Genomic DNA, 17,420 nt, shown 5'->3' on the forward strand with positions numbered 1-17,420 from the left:
TCAAACGTATCTCTGTGAAAATCTTTCCTACTCCCTCTCCTTGAGAATACAGATATCTAAAACCCTATCTCGTCTCCCTGCAGTACTTCGGAAGTCTGTTGGCAACCTCTCCCCTGCAGTCTCCTTGAACTTCAAGAGAGAGGAGGGAAAAGGCTGCCTTTCACTAAAGTCAGGCTTGGCTACCTTTATCCTGTGATTCTGGAATCTGTTGCAGCTCTTCCCGGTCCTGTGCTAGAGGAACATTTCTGAGGAGCTGTATGGAAGCTCATTCTGAATTGGCCCTAGGCCCACTTGTGGTATAAACATCTTTAGCAATGCTCTTTCCCACTCCAATCTACCATTTCTGGAAGACCTCTTCTACTAGAAATCTATTGACTATCTTCAGGGGTGGAACCTGTGGCCTTGAGGCCAAATATGGCCCTTTAGGTCCCCAAGTGCTGCCTGGTTTGGACTAAGTCAAAGGGCCTCACTTGAGGACTTAGAGGGCCACATGTGGCCTCCAGGCTCCAAGTTTCCCACCCCTGATCTAGGGCTTAGGACCCTACGCTATGGTCCTGTTCTTCAAATACTTTATGCTTGAGACTTCTATGTTTTCTTCTCTGTCAAAACTTGCCTAACATGTGTCCAATTTTTTCAGGGCCCTGTGAGTGGGCTAGCTAATGAGTCCTAATGGATTAAAGGGAGCCATGAAAAATTCCCAATCTTTGCTTTTTGCTCAAGGAAGACTGTACATGGATGAGAAACTAAATGAATGAATCCTCTTATTATCATGTAGCAGCTACTGTGAAGAAATTCAGTGCTGGACACACACGATTTAATAAGCACTTGTTAAAGGAATAAAAGGCACGGTTTCTGTCCTCATGGAGCTTCCCAATCTAATCAGGGAGAAAGCACATAAACATTAAACAGACATAATAAGAGCACAAAAGAGAGATATATGGATAAAGAGGTACAATAAAAAATTTAGACACAAGAAATAAGCACTGAACATGGAAACTGCAAACAGCCTCCATTCATGTCTGTCTCCAAAACACCAACTGCTCCATACCCTAAATGCTTATGCCCCAGAGACATTTGAAACCTGCAACTCTGCTCCATAATGGAGATGGGAGTTCTATTCTTCTCTTGACTAGTCTGATCAGGTTTAGGAAGCTTAAGGAAACAAAGATGCTTTAGCAATCTGGAGCTAGTGATTAGGTCTAAGAACAAATGTCCTCTTAGGTGGGAATAGCAAAATTTGATGATTTAATGTTAGCTATTATTAAAAGCTATCAATTAAGAAAGGAATGGAAGATAATTCCTAGGAAGATATTTCAAATGAAGGTGCATTAGTATCTTTGGAGCTGTGTATGTGAAACACCTTTATGATGTAGCATATTTAATTTTTTTAATTTCAGGATATCAGCTTGGTCTGATGCTCATCCAATAGGACCACAGATATTTTTAAATCTACATAGTTCCTAACAAAAAACTCTATTTTCATGAGCTGCTACCATTCCTCTATAAAAGGATCACATGTCAGTTCTGATAAGTGTGGGGGACATAGATTACTTTGACTGGGGAGCACTCCCCTCTTGCATCTTCCATGTTCCTTGGGGTGGAAGTGGGGGGATGGCAGTGAATCATTGTCAGCCTTTTGGTTGACAGGAAGTCTCTCACCATCTGTGCCTCTTTCCTGTTTGTATTTCCTTTTTTGCTTACTTTCTTTTTTCCTTCTAATGCTTTTTGATAGGGCTTAATTTGCAACCAAACACCTCAGGTTAAAGAGAAGAAACATCTCTGCAGAAGCGTGAAGAACTATATCTGCCAAATTTTGTCCTTCCCATCCTTTAAACCTCTGATCAAGACTTGTTTTTTCCATGAAGCCTTTTCAGAATAATCCTATCTATATTGAGTTACTCTAATCACTGCCTTTCATCTTCTTCGTCTTTCTATTTATATAGAACTTCTGGACACAGTTGGTTTTTTCCTCATAAAATTCACCAGTGTTCTATGGAAAGAAATAAGAAAAAAGGATCTAAACAGGCAGGGTGGAATTCTGACCTGTTTCAAAGATACGGTGGAAGAATGTGACAAAGGAGAAAAGGACACATGGGTGAACATTTAGAACAAACAAATAAATATTAGATTCTTTATGAAGAGTAGAAAGCTGCATGCTCTGAAGAGGAAGCAGCTGTGTATCCGCCAATGAAGGATGAAGGTGGTTTCAGGTAAGAGAACAGAGGAAGATCTGGAGGAAGAAGAGAAGGACAATGAAACGAATAATTGTTGACCTGATGAGAGTTTGTCTTTGTAGGGTATGTATCCAAGACACGATGGAGACTCTTCCAAGGTTTGTTTGAATGAATGACTACTACTAATTTCTGAAGATTCGAATGGGGACAAATGATGCTGCCAGAAGGAAACTAGAAAGCATTGATAAAGATGATCAAGTCTTGGGCAAAAAAAATCTAAAGACCAGAGGGGTCCATTGTAAGGTTTCCTCAGTGCTGCCTATTCAAGGAAGGGTTGCAGAAGCTAAAAACCAACTTGGGAAGTAAACAGCTAGCTAAGACGATAGTGGCTGAGAATGGAGTGTGAATTTCTGGATTATGTCTTAAAATATAAGACTCTTAGACAGGGATATATTACGCTAAACAAAAATTTGGTTGATATTTACTTTTCTGGTACCTTGAAAAGCTAATACAAAGGGCTTTAAACCAAAAAGTGATGGCCTTGAGTGGTACTGGAGACCTCCATAAGAGCACAAAAAAGGAATATATGGATAAGGAGGAAATAATTAAAAATTCAGACAGAATTGAAGGAAGAAGGAGTACTGAAAATGAACATGCTCCCTTTTTTTTAAATCCATGGGCAGTAGTTTCATGGATTCATTTTGGGCTTTCCCCCTACTATTTCAGAGAATTTATTAATACTATTTATGAAAGTTAATAAGCTTGGAGCTCTCAGGCTAGAGAGGATATCTTTCTTTTTGAGCTCGAACATATGGTTTCTGTGGGAAAGGGAAGTCAAATTTTAAAAAAAGAATGAAAATTAAAACATAGCCAAGAAGACTATCAAAATGGACACTGGGAATCATCCAGATGAAGGTAGAGGAATTGAGGAGGTGGAGAGGAAGGAAGACCTTGTAAGGAGCTTTTTAGCAGTTTTTAAGATATGACAATTCATCCGGCTCAGTATTAATGCCTCCATTTTATTTCCCACAAAGCAGGAAGTAATGACTTTCTACACTCAGTCCCTTGTTTTGAAATGTAACCAGTGAGACATCCTGAAGGTGCAGCTAGAGCTGTGGCACCATTCTCGTGCCTAGACAGTTTCACAGTTTCTCTCTCCCCCAACTCTTGCCCTCACACTAAGGGACTTCAACATGCGTACTGGTACCCTTTGAATATGCTAACTTCCCAAATCATCAATCTATTCAAATTCCATTATTCAACCTCTACTCTACCTCAGCTACACACAGTAGTCACCCCCTTGATTGTGTCATCATTCACAAGTATTCCACTTCCTTATTCATGAACTTTGAAATGCCTTTATCTGATCATAATCTTTTATCATCTCATCTTTCCTGATTCCTTAGGAGCCCTAACCCTGTTCTTTATTCTCATTATGACCTCTTTTCTCTCCACTTCTTAGTACTTTCCCAAGCTGCCACCCCTGCACTGACTATGCTCTCCTCCCTTCCCTATCTTGATCCTTTGGCAAACCAATTCAATTCTGCATGATCTTCTACCCTTTACTTCCTTGCCCTATTTTTCTTCACCCTTTCTACACCTCAACCTTGGATTATTCTTGCCATCTTCTTCTTTTGCTTCCATACATGTGCTGCTGAACCATGCCGACTGGGTCCACTACAAATTTATGTTATCTAAATCTCAACTAGATTAGTTGGGCTCCCACTGAAGCAATGAAAATTTTTCCATTCTAATTCACTGGGTATCCTACTTTCTTTTTTTTTTTTGATTTTTTTATTTTTAGTTTACAACACACGATTCTACATAATTTTGAGTTCCAGATTTTCTCCCCTCCCTCCCCCCTCCCTCCCCAAGACGGCATGGAATCTCATAACTACCACATATAACTTCGCATTCAATTAATTTATACACTAGTCAAGTTGTGGAGAAGAATTATGACCAATGGAATGAATCATGAGAAAGAAGAAACAGAACAAAAAAAAACCCAAAAAGTCTGTCCCAAACCCTATTTCTGCTTTCCATGGCACCCCTCTCCCACACTCTTGGCTGAGGATAAAAATCTCATATTTCATTGAAACCACTGACACCATCTACCAAATGCACCTCCTTCTCTCCTCTTTATCTCACATCATTCAAACATCTCTCTTTATTATCTCCTCCTTCAATTTGGTCTTAGTTGAAGAGGTGGTCCTTCTTTTTGGCAAGGTCAATGTTGTGACCTTGATCCCGTCTTTTCCCAACATCTTCAGCAAATTGCTCCCACTTTCTTCTCTACTCTCTTATCTTTATTGTCTATTTACTTGTTCCTTCACTGTTGCCTACAAACATGCTCTTGTCTTTCCTACTCTTTAAAAAAAATTTATTGTTTTGTGTCTCTCCATACTTTTGTGACTACTTGAGGAAATTGTCTGCACTCACTGCTTTCACTTCCTCTTTTCTCACTCTCTTCCACCATTTCTGTAGTCTGGATTCTGCTCTCATCATTCAACTCAAATCACCCTCTCCAAAGTTACCAAAGATCTTTTAATTGCCAAATCAAACAGGTTTTTCTCAATCATGACTCTTCTTGACTTCTCTGGAGCCTTTGGAAGTGTGCCACCAGATGTCACAATTGCAAGGCCACCTTGTCCTACCATGAGTTTCCAGTCTTTCAGGATCCTCTCCTCTCTCAGATACATGAAAGGACTGCAATAAAAAACCCATGAAAACACAGTAGGGGGAAAGGATTCCCTGTGTGCTTATTTGTAGAAGTCAGAAGAGATGGATAGTCTGCTTTGCTGTACTCCTTCTAGTTACTTGGGTGGACCCACTGTGGATAATTTCTGGGATGTCATGGACAAGAGTCCTACAAGATAAAAAGTTGTAGATAAGTTATAAACTATACCACTGAAGGGGGTTTCATGCTTATTTAATCACATATTCTTTGAAATATTGAAGCGTGCATGGAAAATGGAAGTCATGTCAAGTGCAAGATATAAAAGCTTGGTATGCTCCTGCAAGAATAGTATCAGGAGTGCCAAAGCTCAGAATAAGCTGTGGCAGACAAAGAAAATGAGGAAAAACAAAACAGAATGAATAGATTTAAAAAAAAAACTGTAATGGGGAAAATATTATAAAAGGAGGAATAGGCTGGCTAGATTTCAAGCTAGAGGTGAGCTTAGAAGTCATCACCTCCAAGCCCCTCATTCTACAAATGAGGCCCAGAGAGATTAAGTAATTTTTCTCAGTGTCACATGGGTAGTACATCTCAGGGCTAGGATTTAAATCCAGGTCCTCTGACTCCATATCCCTTGCCTTTTCTACTGTCTCACAATATCTACTTGGCAGATAGGGCTGCTGCTTGGAGTGTATGCCATGAGGATAACAGATGCTCTAGAGAAGTTGGAGCTGTTCAGCTCTCATTTGCTTCTGTTTTCTCTGTTAAGGAGAATGATATTTGGATAAGAAAAGACAGAAGAAATGCGGTTAATCAAGGAGCTGATATCCAAGATGATTAGGAAAATAGTATAGGGGGCCCTAGCTTCCCTTGAGGATTTCAAATCCTTAGGTTCATAATGATTACAATACACAGTACTGACATAATTGGTGGATGAGCTAGCTGAACAACTGTCAGATGTCTTTGAAAGATCATGTAGAATGGGAGAAGTATAGCAAGATCATCACCAAATTTCAGAAAGAAAGAAGGAAGAAAATCAATTCTGCAAATTATAAGCCAGTGAGCTTCACTTTATTTCTTGGCAGCATTCTAAAATAAATCCTTAAGAGTATTTTAAAGGTAGTCAAAGATGGCTAGTGAATATGGAGAAAAGGTCTTATCAGGGACAGATCATTTCAGATTAAAGTCATTTCCTTTTTTGATGGGCTTACTAAACTGATAGAAGAGGTGATTTTTTTAGATAAAAGTGACTGATAAAATATCAGCAACTACTGACCCATATTTCTATTCTCTATTTAATGTGAAATCTTTATGAGGATCATACTTACATGAATTCAGGAATCATCAATGAGGATATTAGTAGGGAACAAGCAGGTTTTCAAAAATGGCATTCAACAGTGCACCACATCTTTACTGTCTCAAAATTGGTTTAAAAATGTAGGAAATATAATATTTTTCTTGTGCTTATTGTTTATTAATTATCAAAAAATTCAACTCAAAAGAACAAAACATCTCCTTTTATGAGAACCAAAATTGCTCTTTTACAACAAAGTGTCTCCCATCCATATATCAAGATCATTCAAGATTCCTTCGAAGTTGTGACATCAGAAATAATTGTGGTCAGTGACCTGACAAAAAGACCAGACAAGGAATAAAATGGAAGTGTATGCTTACCAAAAGTATTAACTACTGTGATGGAGGAGATCTAACAAAGAGTCTGGTTTGAGGACAGATTCCTTATAGATGATGAGCTCCTCCAGGCATTTATGTTTGCCAATGATGTGTTTATTCCTCAAGCCCCAAGATATTGCAGAGACTCAAAGGAGTGATGTATCAGCATTCAAAGGATTTTGGTTTGTTCAGCTGTGCAGGAAATACCAAATGGATGAAGGATGTCTATTGCCCAGATTTTAGCATGTATATAAATGAGCCCTCTATAAAGTTTGTCCAACAGTATATACATCTGGGACAGACAATATAGGTGACTAATAATCTGGGTCCAGAGTTGAAAAGGAGGAAGAGAGAAAGATAGATTGCTTTAGAAAAATTGTAGAATACTTTTATTGACTTCAAGTTTTCCAAATCACCAAAGACTCATATACACACATACACATACATATATACATATATGGACAAGGATGAGTCACAAAAAGGGAACTGATATGAATGAGTTACAATCTGCATTATTGGAGGGGATGACCAATTAATGAGATCACAGACATTGTTGGGTATTGAGTATTTGACAATTTTACCTATATTTGAGGTACTTACATGAATGAAGGACAATCCCTGATCAATTTGCTCTCCTTCCCAATTACCTTGAGATTACAGGTCATGGACCTTTGTCTGAAGGATACCTCCCGTAAAGGCAAGCATGAGCTCTGGTACCTATGTGAGGCCATAGGCAATTCTTCTGATTAGTTTCCAGTGACTTTGGCTGTTCCAAGATTGTTGGACAGTTGGGGTGATGAACTCTTTTGGGGGGAAGAATTTTTCATCCTTTGTGTTCTATAAAAGCAAACTGTGAAATGGCTTGGCTTTTAAAAGATGTTTTCTCTCCCTTGGACTTCTGGACTGGAGTTTGGGATGGGAGGATGGAGTTTAGAAAGGACACTTATTCCTCTGTCTCGAATGGGAAAATAGTAACTTGCAGTAACTTGCAGAGGAAGCACCTGGTGAGATCTATTTCCTTGTCCAGATGGCCTAAGGTTCTTGGGCCTGATGTTCCTGTCTGTCTTCTGCCTTTTTGTTTCCATTTTTGAGCTCAGGACAGAGAGAATTCCTTAAAGCGGAGTGTCATTCCATTAGAGAGGCACATAGCAAAAGCTGACATATGTTTCCATGTGGATTGAGCAGGAAAAACCCGTGACTAGAATTTGCCAGCTTTGAGGGTTACCTAATGGATAATACCAAGTTTGATTGTTCCCAAATTAAAAATTTTGAACATACACCTAAAAGGAGAACAGCATGCTTCTTGAAGAAGGAGGAGGAATGGGAATATGGCTTTTGCATGTGCAGAATGGGGGGGAACTTGGGGAGACTGAGACCTTAACAACCTTTCCCTGACAATTGCCACAAGTTGCTTAGAGAGTGCAGGTCTGATGTAACTGGGGACTGCTTGTTCATCAGCTCCCAAAGTGTCTTTCCCTTCTGGGGAACATCTAATGGCCTATTTGAATGTTTTATGTTTCTATATTTACCCATGGGGTCCTATCAGTTCTCTGCATCTTACATGGAGAAAATAAAGGTTGTCTTATATCCATTATCCATATTGTACATTGATTGTCTGTGTGAGAGTTAGGGACCCTGCTATGTACGTTTTGAGAAACCTACACACAAGCTATACTTTGAGTAAATAAATGGATTTTCCTGGGGGTTTTCCAGATGAGGGCATAAGTCAAAGAGAGAAACTGACAACCCCCTCCCCTTCCCCCTTCCCCTCATCCTGATCAAACTTCATCTGTTTTTGGAATCCTTGAGCTAAATGCAACATAAAACAAACACCTGAGTCTTAAAAGTGCTATTGAAGAATCTTAGAACCTAAGTTGGAAGTTATTTCAGGGGCGAAGGGAGCCTTTTCTCCTAGCCCTTAACATAGGAAGTCCAGATAGAGTTCCCACAGGCTTGGAAGATGGGAAGAGAGGGAAAGTTTGCAGGCAGTCAGTCAGTCACTCATTTTAAAGTCTACTGAGGTTTACTAAGACTCATGGCACAGGGACTATGGGGTAGAGAGAGGTCTATGGGGTTGTGCATGCCAGTTAGTGAGGAGCCACAATGCCATTTCTGTTTTTAACCCTGTCCAATCCCTATGGCAACAAAGTACATGTTCTAATAGGAAATCTCTATTAAACATGTGTGCACAGGTGCACATACATATAAATCTCTACAACATGCTTGAAGACCTTCAGTGAGGGAAAACCCATTTATTACACATGCATATACATTCATGTGCTTACACGCACACACAGATCTCTAAAATGTGCTTGATATGTGGTCATCTAAGCAGCACTGATTAGGGGTTGTGCCTGGAAAAAGTTAAGGAGCCCTGGTCTAGGCTTTGATTAAAAACCTCCAGTGAAAGGGAACTCAGCTACCTCTGAGAGCAACCCATCCATTACACTTCCGGAGGGTGTTAATGGTTAGTAAGCACTTTCCAACATCAGTCCTTAATTCATCCCTTGGCAATCTGAACTTGTTGCTCCTTCTGGGTCTAATAGTGAATTTTGTCTTATTTTAACAGAAGAACATCTCTGGCAGCCTGAATATTTTAATGGAACTTTGTATTTCCATGTTAAATTTTTATAATCCTCTTTGGTGGTTAGATTTTTATTTTGGTCTCTTCATTTGTTTAATAGTTATTCTTTCTCCTGTGACATATCTTGGCAGGCATTATGAGTTCTTGTGCTAATCATTGTGGATGAAGAAAGCATGCAATATGTGCATTCTGGATGTTATCATAAGCAGAAGTCTTTTACCAGAATAAAAGATGCATTCTCTCCTTTCTTTGATAGAGCTACTCCTAATTTCCACATGTCATTATGAGGACAAGGAATTACATGAGGTGTCCAGTGGAAATAATTGAATTTCAATAATACTCAACCATAATTAGCATCCAATGACATGTATGCAAAAGGTGGCAAGCTGGCTGGTTGTCAGTGGCATGTCAACAACGCGCGGCAGACACGGTTGTGTGACCTAGATGACTGGCTGTTTGACAGTTACAAACCAGATCTCAAAAGCCACATACAAGGACATGCGGGAGGAGGAACTGTTAGAAAACACAGGGATGAAAAGCACAAATGTAGAGGTATGTAAAGAGGGGAAGACAAGTGGGTGGCATGATGTAGCTGAAAAAGCTTCTCATCACCTGGAGTCTCACTGTCCCTTTAAGGTGATGTATTAGGAGGGCAGAGTTTATAATCTCAAAGAGGATCATATATATGTCTGAAAGGTTCGGAACCGCTAGATATAAGAAACTCTCAAAGTAGGAGGCAGAAGAATCAAAGCATATATTTAGGCTCCACAGTAACCAACCCATGAACCAGCATCCCCATTTTGACATATTGATCAAAAGCTTCCAGGCCCAATAAGTACGCCTTGAAAGAGTAACCAGGAGGCTACAGAGAAGCATGATTGCATAAAGCAAAATCATGCTTCCCGCTCTATGGTAAAAAGATTACCCATTGGCTTCAAGTCCTTGTTCAGCTTCCTCCCGTAGGTCAGCTCTGCTACTGGCAGCTCCTGCTTCAGCTTCGGCTGTGGCTGTAGCAGTCTCTGGCTCCAACGGAAGCTGTTTTTAACCATCCGGCTTCTGCGGGGGTGTAAGGTACGCCGGGGGGGGGGGGGGGGGGGGGAAGCACAGGTTCTTTCAATCTGCTTAAGCAAGGTGAAGGGGTTGACCAGGAAAGCACAGGTTCTTTTGATCAGCTTAAGCAAGGGAAGCAAGGTGAAGGGGCCGACAAGCTTACTCCAGCCCAACATACAAACAGCATTCAGTTCAGGGGAAAAAGCCAAACTAGTCAAGGCCACTTGTTGACTAAGTGCTAAGGAGCCCATTTTTGGTTGCCAACACAGGTGACAAGCGGGGGACAATGATACTAGGCACAACCTGTCACTAGAGTCTGATCTGGCCATTCAATCCCCTCATTCCAGGTTATTAATGAGAAACTGTGATGGGCTCCATAATTGGTCGCTTGCAAGATTGTGTGAATCAAATGCTTACTTGGGGGTGCAGTGCCAAAGAATGATGGATTCAGAGTCTGAAGAGCTGGGTTTGAGTCCTGACTCTGCCACTTACCTTTTGGTGTAGCCTTGAGCAAGTAGCTTCATCTCTCTGGGCTTCAGGCTCTTCATCTGAAAAATGAGGGTTGGACAGGATTGCCTCTATGGTCCTTTCTAACCCTATCCTTCCCTTGTTGTTCGCTTTGTGAAGAAGTGTATTTTTGTTAGATTCTGAGAGTCCATGATTTGAAAGGCAGTACTAGGTAGGAATTGAAAGAAGTTGACAGGTCCTATAATTATTCATCACTTTGTAGACAGCAAAATTCTAAAGTCAAGTAAAGGCAACAAATATTTAAGGGCTTACTATGTTCCAGACATCCTGTTAAGTGATGGGGATACAAAGAAAGACAAAAACAGTCCCTGCCCCCAAGGATCAGGCATCCTAATGGAAACACCTTCTCTATAATTTACATAATTTTAGGGAGCTTCCTAGAGCACAGAGACCTTACCCAAAGATCTTATAGAATGTGTCAGAGGTGGATGTTGAATTTAAGTCTTTCTATGTTAAAGGCTGGTGCTCTATCTACTAGTCTATGCCTCCTAATATAGGAGGATGGACATAGTTGTACCCAAGACAAAAAAATTTATCTAAGCACAGAAGAAAGAGTAAGATTGAGGCATATGTCTAGAATTAAGTTTTACATTTTTTAAAGTGCAAAATAAACCATTTTTTCTAAAAAATAAAAAGGGAGATAAGCCTCTTTTGTTCTTTCATTCCATGATTAAGATGAGGTAGGGTGTATGGAGTGTTCAGCACCACCTTCCACCTTTGGTCACTCAACTCTCACTTGTGGCTCCAAGAAGCTGTAGCATGTGCAATGGCTATATCCCAGTAAAACTGTCTTGGAGATGGGCTAAACCAGGATGGGGGTTATAGATAGTCCTGAGACCTGTTGGTGAGTTAGGGGGATGTCTACCCCAAGCATATGAAGACTTCCCCTGATGCAATGGGCAGATGAGATAAATTTGTTTCAAGGGCCGCGAAGGTGCCTGAAGCAGGCATTGTGGGGCACTTAGAGCTTGGTTAAACAGACCATAAAAATGCCATTGTTATCCACTGAATCCTGGGCCATCCAACCCTAGTTGTCTTGACTTTTGTCTTTCCACTGGACTTTGATGACTATGTAAGGCAAAGTGAGGATGATGATTTTGTATAACTCTGACTCATTTAAATTCAATTCACGTGCGGGTCAAAACATTACCTGCTATTTTACTAATTAGCTATTTTGTTATTTTACTATCCTGCCATTTTATCTACCTTGAAGCCCTGTGGCAGTGGGTGAATGATGAAGCAGCAGGTGTAGATACACTGGGAGCTATAGCCACAACCCTGCACATGTGTGGCCCAGGGCATTGGGTAGTTTTCTCAATGGGTATTTGAGCAGTTTTTTTTAAAAAATTATTTACTTTTAGTTTACAACATTCAGTTGCACAAGCTTTTGAGTTTTAAATTTTCTCCCCTTTCCTCCCCTCCTCTCCCCAAGATGGTGTGCAATCTGATATAGGCCCTACGTATACATTCATATTAAACATATTTTCACATTAGTCATGTTGTAAAGAAGAATTATAGCAAATGGAGTGAACCGTGAGAAAGAAGAAACAAAACAAAACAAAAAAAGAGAGAGAAAATGGTATGCTTTGACCTGCATTCATCTCTCTGGATGTGGATAACACTTTCCACCATCAACCTTTTGGAGTTGTCTTAGATCCTTGCATTGCTGAGAAGAGCCAAGTCTATCAAAGTTAGTCATCACACAATGTACCCATAACTATGTACAATGTTCTCCTGGTTCTGCTCTCCTCACTCAGCATCAGATCATGTAAGTCTTTCCAGGTTTTTCTGAAGTCTGTTTGCTCATCATTTCCTATAGCACAATAGTATTCCATCACATTCATGTACTCCAACTTGTTCAGCCATTCCCCAATTGATGGGCATCCCCTCAATTTCCAATTCGTTGCCACCACAAAAAGAGCTGCTATAAATATTTTTGTACATGTGGGTCCTTTTTCCATTTGTATGATCTCTTTGGGATATAGCCCTAAAAGTGATATTGCTGGGTTATAGAGTATGCACATTTTTTTAGCCCTTTGGGCATAGTTCCAAATTGCTCTCCAAAATTGTTGCATCAGTTCACAACTCTACCAACAATATATTAGGTTCTAATTTTCCCATATCTTCTCTAGCATTTATAATTTTCCTGTTTTGTCACATTAGCCAATCTGACAGGTGTGATGTGGCACCTCAGAGCTGTTTTGATTTGCGTTTCTCTAATCAGTAGTGATGTAGAGCATTTTTTTCCATATAACTGTAGAGAGCTTTAATTTCTTCATCTGAAAACTGCCTGTTCATATCCTTTGACCATTTATCAATTGGGGAATGACTTGTATTCTTATAAATTTGATACAGTTCTCTATATGCTTTAGAAATGAGACCTTTATCAGAGATACTGGTTGTAAAAATTCTTTCCCGGTTTTCTGTTTCCCTCCTAATCTTTGTTGCATTGGTTTTATTTGTACAAAAACTTTTCAATTTAAAGTAATAAAATTATCCATTTTGCATTTCATAATGTTCTCTATCTCTTGTTTGGCCATAAATTCTTCCATTTTCCATAAATCTGACAAGTAAACTATTCCTTGATCTCCCAGTTTGCTTATAATATCAGCCTTTATGCATAAATTGTGTACCCATTTTGACTTTATTTTGGTATATAGTGTAAGATATTTGTCTATGCCCAGTTTCTACCATACTATTTTTCATTGAGCAGCTTCTTTTTAAAGGACTTCACGCTCATCTCCTGTCATGAAGAAGGTGCTAGAAAAGGTGTCCTAAAAATTGTCTGCTTATCCAACCCTGGCCTGATTATCACAGTAGATGGGAATCCCACTCTGTAGTGAAAACACATACGAAAAAAAGGACAAAAATTTTTGCAAAGATGATTCCACTCACTATCAGACACATGGAATGTGTGCATGCTCATGGACAACACAAAATCCAGTATGCCTGAGAGATGAACAACTCTTGCTGTGAAAGAACTTAGCAGGTATAACATCCAAATAGCAGCCCTGAGTGAAACAAAGCTGGCAAATGAAGGCCAGCTTTCCGAAGTAGGAGCAGGATACATGTTTTTCTGGAGTGGCCACTTTGATGAAGAGTGCTAGGAAGTCAGCCAGCTTGTATGACTCTCAAAGGGAGTGAACCGAAAAGCTTATGACAATACAGTTGCAACTTGGCAAGAAAGTGCTATGCCATCATCATCACTACATAAACTCCCACCACAAGTCCTAATGAAGTCAAAGAAAAATTCTGTGAAGACTTGGAGATCCTCCTCATCAATGTGCTAAAGGAGGACAAACATAATTTCTAGATGACTTGAATGCCAGAGTAGCCACCAACTATCAGACATGATAGGGAGTCCTTAAGATGAACAGAGTCAGACACAGCAACAGCAACAGTCACTCCTGAAGACTTATGCATCTTGTCACATATATTTCTTATATATGTGCTTCACTGCTATTATAGTCTAAGTTTAAACTTACTCCTCCTATGGATGCTATGTGTATTTGTGGAGAAAGTTTTGTATTAACTACCTTTATCATGTTATCTGAGAGTAGTAGTAGCAGCCCTCTGGGGACCCAATCTGCCAATTTAAATGGAAGTTGGGAAATGCTGCTATAATTATTTCTTCCTCTTCCTCCTTCTTCTTCCATTTATTATATTTTTCAAAAAGCTGGGACTGTTTACTTTTTTGACCTGTTTAGTTTTCATTTTTGATTTCTTGAAATATAGTTCTGAAAAAAAGGCTTTAAAAGAAGCACACTGTGTTTTAAATGGAGCTACTTGATTATGCCTATAAAAACCCAAATCATTCTGGATTTCATTGAGTGTCTAATAGTAGCCCTAGTCCAAGCCTCTGTGACTCATTGTTGAGGTTTTGATGGCTTAGAATGAGTGTAAATAATATTTGTTTTCTGTTCTGGCCAGAAACTCTGGGGGTCTCTGAGGGTCTTTTGTGATATTTGTGATAGTAAACTGGGCTGTTTTTCTTAGCTAGCTCTTAGTTATTGAATAGATGTGGCCTCAGACAAATTGAGACTTGGGAAAGACCTTAATTTAGAAAGGCCAAGGTCACCCTACTGAGCCATCACCAGTTATCTTGACCTTTGTCTTGTCACTGGACTCTGATGACTTTGGAGGAGAGAGTGAGGCTGATGATTTTGCACAGCTGTGCTTCACTTAAATCCAAGTCAAGACATCACCCTCATGATGTCATTGGTCCTCTTTGAGAATGAAGGATGAACAACAACAACCTTCTCATCATCAACACTGTCTTCTGCTTACCTAACCACCATGGATGCACCAAACATTGCATGGATGCAGCAAACATTGGCATTTAATAGATACACCATTGTAAGGAGAAAAGACAGGCAGGATGGTAGAGTGATGAAGGTGCTGGACCAATCATAGGCTCATCCTCTTCAAGGTAAACTTGCATATTTGACAAAAGTGGAGGCCCCAAGACAAGACTCCTGTCAGGAGACTCACTGTCAACAGATTGGAGTGATGCTCTGTGCGTGAATAGTTCATTGCTGACCTCGATGGAAAGATGAGTCAGCACGCAGTTAGCAACAGTGGAACAGAAAAGGAGTGGGCAGCTTTCAGAGACTTGGTGTGCAGCACTGCATTTACTCATCTGGGCCAGAACACTTGCAAACATCAGGACTGGCTTGACAAAAATGGTGGGGATAGTCAGAAGCTGCTAAATGAGGAATGAGAACTCCATAGTCTGGAGGCTCTGAAAGGAAGTGTAGGAGAGTAGAGGTATCAAACTGCATGAGAAACTGAAGGTCTACAGAGCCCCTGCGCTGACCTCATTGTTGTATGCCTGTGAAACCTGGACAGCCTACCAGTGCCATGGCAAGAAACTGAATAGCTTCCATTTGAATTGTTTTAGGAAGATTCTGGAGATCACCTGGTAAGATAAGATACCAGACACTGAGGTCCTCTTTCAAGCTAAACTGCTGAACACTCAGACTTTATTGCAGAGAGTGTAACTCTGATGGGCTGGCCATGTAGCCTGAATGCCAAACGCATGCTTACCTAAAAGACTATTTATGGAGAACTTGCACAAGGGTAGTGCTCTCTTGGTAGTAAGAAGAAGCAGTACAAGGACACTCCCCAGGTCTTTCTGACGAGCTTTAATATTGAGTGTGAGACATGGGAGACACTGGCACAGGACTATCCAGCATGGAATACCCACAGAAGGTGCTGTACTCCATGAGCAAATCATTAGCACAAGGCACAACAGTAGCACAAAGGAAATATGAGTTGCTCAAATCTAGAGATGTCTCCATCCCAAATATTCTTTTGACCCCTTGTGCCTGACCTGTGGCAGAGCCTTCTGACATATTGGATTAATCAGCCACAGCTGAACACACTGTACCCTGACCCCAATATTTTGATGTCATTGGTCTTCTTTGAAAATGAAGGATGGGCAACAAGGATGAGGGGAGAGACTCATGGCTGTCCTCAGAAAACTTGTGTCCTTTTGTGATGAATTCCTGCACTTCTGGATGGGTCATGTTGGTGATTAGAGGCAATCAATCAAATATCTACTCTGTGACAGGAACTGCTAGGTGCTCCAAATACAAATGAGAGTGCCTTCCTTCAAGGAGCTTACATTCTACCGTGGGGTCTTGACTACATTCTTACTTACACTTTACTATGGGAAATTGTGGCTAGGGAGGGGAACTTGGGCCCAGGGATTGTGAGTAGAGACATAGGACAGTAGATTGTAACAACGAACAGAGGCCCAGAGAAATATCTAGGGAAGAAGTTGAATGGGTTAACAAGATATTGTGTTGAACCAAGTAGAAGTCTTTAGTAGGAGTCACAGTGTAACTAAATTGATCAAGCAATAATCATTTATTAAGTACCTATGTATCTGGCACTGTGCTAAGTGTTGGGGATACAAAAAGAGGTAAAAAAAATCCCTGCCCTCCAGGAGCTGACAATCAAATGGGGGAGATAATGTGCCAACAAATATATGTATATGTATGTGTGTGTATGTATATATACATTATATATATACCAATCGATATACAGAATAAATAGGAAACAATTAATGGAGGGAAATCATTGGAATTAGGGAGGGATTGGGGAAGACATCCTGTAGAAGGTGGGATTTTAGTTGATATTTAAAGGAAGCCAGGGAGGTTAGCATATGGAGTTGAGGAAGGAGAACATTCCAGGCCTAAGGGGACATCCAGAGAGAATGCCTGGAGCCAAAGATGGAGTGTCTTGTTCATGGAACAGCCAAGACGCCAATGTCACTGGATTGAAGAGTGTTTATTGGGGAGTAGGGTATAAGAAGCCTGGAAAGGTTGGGGTGGGTAGGTTATAAAGGGCTTTGTATGTCATATAAAGCATTTTGTATTTGCTCCTGGGGGCAATGGGAAGCCACTGGAATTGTTGGTCAGATTTGCGTTTTGGGAAAATCATTTTAGTGACTAAAAGGTGGATGGATTAGAGTGTAAGGGGCTAGGCACAAGGAGTAGCTCAAAGACTGGAATATCAAGGAAGAGTCAGGGAGAACACGTCATGAAAAGGAGTATGTTCAAAGATGGTTTGTCTCATGCACTATTTCCATTGGAGGTGATTTTCCTTCATGTCTGTCCTGTGAAGCCTCCTACTCCCTGGGCTGCAACAGTATGGCACTGGGGACCAATAGATTGTGCTTACAGAATAGGCTTTCCCTGTACCCATGTCCAATAGACACAGTGTATAGAGT

This window comes from Trichosurus vulpecula, chromosome 5 (assembly GCF_011100635.1).
Source record: "Trichosurus vulpecula isolate mTriVul1 chromosome 5, mTriVul1.pri, whole genome shotgun sequence".
Classification (NCBI taxonomy): domain Eukaryota; kingdom Metazoa; phylum Chordata; class Mammalia; order Diprotodontia; family Phalangeridae; genus Trichosurus; species Trichosurus vulpecula.